Here is a 3,281-nt window from a genome sequence, read left to right as displayed (position 1 = left end):
GAACCAGCTGAAACCGAACCACCAACCTATGATACCAAGAGATTTAAGTCTCAATTTCATGAATCAAGATATCATAGGTTAATGGAATCAAAAGAGATCATTCCAGAGATGGGTTTCAGATTGAAAGATGGAGAATACTCCATCATAGGAAGAATAACCGTAGAGAGGAGATGGGAACTCCTGTGTGAACCTCTGATAAACCCATATTTCATGAGTTCTTTTGTGCTTAATTAGAGTGATTTATTCAACTCTTCACCTACTTATTCATATTAATTGCATGGTTTTACTTTCCCTTCCTTATTATGTCATGTTGTGAAAAACATGTCTCCTAAGCTTTAAAAATTAATTATTTTAATTACCTTTATTTCCATTCGATGCCATGATTAGTGTGTTGAGTAGTTTCAGATTTTCTAAGACAGAATGACTTAAAGGATGAAAAAGGAAACATACAAAAATGGAAGGAGAAGGCAAAACGGAGCTTTAAAGGACGCTGGTATCCACGCGATCGCATGGACGACGTGATCGCGTGCCAAGCACGAAGCAGCAGCGACGCGACCACATGACTGACGCGACCGCGCGCCTTAAGCAGAACGTATATGACGCGGTCGCATGACTGACGCGACCGCGTGGCAAGGAAAAGCTCCAAATGACGCGACCGCGTGACCCACGCGGACGCGTGACAGAGGCCACGCACCAGAAATTACAGAATACGCCCCCAGCGAATTCTGAAGCCCTTTTTGGCCCAAATCCAAGTGCAGAACACATAGACTAGAGGTTATAAAGTGTGGGAATGCTTCCATTCAGAGGGAGCTCACATATTTTTACCTTTCAATGATTTAGATTTAGTTGAGAGGGAGATCTCCTCTCTCTCTTTTAGGATTTAGGATTTCTTCTTGTTTTAAGAGTAACTCTGGATCCAGGTTTAATGTTCTTTTATTTTAGTATTACTTCTATTTATTTATTCCAACATTTGAATTGATTATTATAATTTGATTTATGAACTCTCTCATGTTACAGACTGTTATTTGAATTAATGATAATTGAGGTATTTTCAGTTTATGATTGTTCTCTTTGATTTAAGTTACCATTGGTTCCCGTCTAAGGACCTCTTTATCATTCCAGCAATTTTACATTTCCCCTTTTGGTTCTGGTTAAGAATTTAGTAACTCAACAGTTATTAAATTCAACATAATTGATAATCGTTATCTTGCTAATTGAGCTGAACTTGAATAATCCCAACCTTTTCTGAGGAAATAATTAGGATTCAAAAGTCAATTTAATTAGTCCCTTGACTTTCCTTTGCCCTGGTGAAGGTTGACCAAGTGGAGTTTAGATTCAACTTTCATTATTGTTGAGATAGATAACTAAGTTGGACCTCTAATTTCCCTACCTTGCTAAAAGTTGCTTTACAGTTATTATTTATTCTTAATTGCCATTTAATTCACTCGTCATTTAAATTGCTTGCTTCTCACCTTCTAAACCCCGATTACAACCTTTATAGCCAATAATAAGAACATACTTCCTCGCAGTTCCTTGAGAAGACGACCCGAGGTTTGAATACTCGGTTAACAATTTTTAAAGGGGTTTGTTACTTGTGACACCCAACACGTTTGTACAAAGGGATTTTTGCCGGTTTAGAAACTATATCTACAACGCAACCGTTTCTTTGAATTTCTTTACTGGTAGAAAACCCGACGTCAAAATGGCGCCGTTGCCGGGGAACTGCTAACGTGTGCCTTATTATTGGTTATTGTAAATATTTTTCTTTTGCCTGTTTATTTATTTTTTTGTTTTTTCCTTTTTATCTTTATTTGCTACTATGAATTCTCACCCCTCTCGCTTTGAGTTTGGTTCTAATATTGTTAAAGGAAATAGAAGTTACAGCAGGAATGTGCATCAAGGTCAGACCAATCAAGGATGGATAGAGCCAAGAGGATCTAATCAACCCTTTAGGCAGCAACACCCTCCGAGATATCCTAGACAAAGACCATTCTACAATGCATACCCAGCTGAAAGACATAGTGGACAACCTTGTAACTACCAACAAGCCCCACCCCGTACATATGAACCATCCTTTCAACATAACCTCGAACCACCACACTCACAAGCTTTTCTTCACCATTCGCCATCATATGATCCTTCCTTACCCCAATACCAATCCAATCGTTCCCAATCATCACCAATTTCCTTTGTATCATGTCCAAGTCTGGCAAACTGCGAAGCAAAGGATCGCCTAAAGGAAACAGTAATTAAATTTCAAACAGCCACTCAACAACTGGAGCAAGCACTAATTCAATGGGCCACTAGGTGCTCAAATATACAAGGATCAACCACATTCCCATGTGGACAGCCCGATGAAGAGCGTAGCATGAAAGAAATACTAGAGACTCCAGTGGAAAAGACAGAGAATGAATTCGTACTAGAACAAGTGGAAGAAGCTATCATTGTTCAAGAAGAAGAGTTGGTTGAAAATCTAGGCGATGCTGAACTTCCTTGGGAATCCAGAATTGAGGAAAACCTCGTCCAAGATGCTACAGTTGATGCTAAGGAGGATACCGTACAATCTCCAAGGCAAGTCGTTTACGAAGAATCAGACGGAATAATCCAAGAAGCAAATTTCCTTGATGATGATAGTCACAAGTCTAGTTCTCCTAGTGATGAACTTGCGTCCGCAAGTGAATTCTCTGAGATCGAAGAATCCTCCCCAAGTGAATATGAAGATGATGCGGAGGTAGATTTCTCTCAACCTCCAATCTATGACTCGAGTGATGAGGAAGACATAGAAGACTTTGACCAGGATACAGATACAATTGAAGATCTTTGCAAGGAAGTGGAAGAATTCACAGAAGAGCACAAGGAAACGGAACTTGCAGAACCACCAAAAACACCTATCCCAAGGCCATTACCACCCAATACAAGCTTCAAGTGGGTACAATCCTTAACTTATAATTTTACTTACTCACTTGAATATGGTATGCTTGAAACAGATGGCCAACTTAGAGCTCTCTACGGCTTTAAGAGTAAGAGGGAATTGGCTCGTACTCAGAGATGGTGCACCAGGTTCAATAAGGTTCCACGCTTCACCTCGAAGTACACGGATTGGTATCATGCTCAATTGCACGGATCACAGAGAATGTTTGGTCACCATGGTGAGATTCTACTTTTTAAGCCGCCCGGATGGAGACATGTAGACCAAGACGGAGGCGGGTTTAAACGCAAGGCTTGGAATCCTGAGGTTTATTCTGACATTTGTTACCCCAGGGGCCTAAAAATTTGTTTGA

Source organism: Arachis ipaensis, chromosome B6, assembly GCF_059453495.1.
Source record: "Arachis ipaensis isolate K30076 ecotype BB chromosome B6, ASM5945349v1, whole genome shotgun sequence".
Lineage (NCBI taxonomy): Eukaryota > Viridiplantae > Streptophyta > Magnoliopsida > Fabales > Fabaceae > Arachis > Arachis ipaensis.
The sequence above is the reverse complement of the archived record's forward strand: the minus strand, read 5'-3'. Positions refer to the sequence as shown.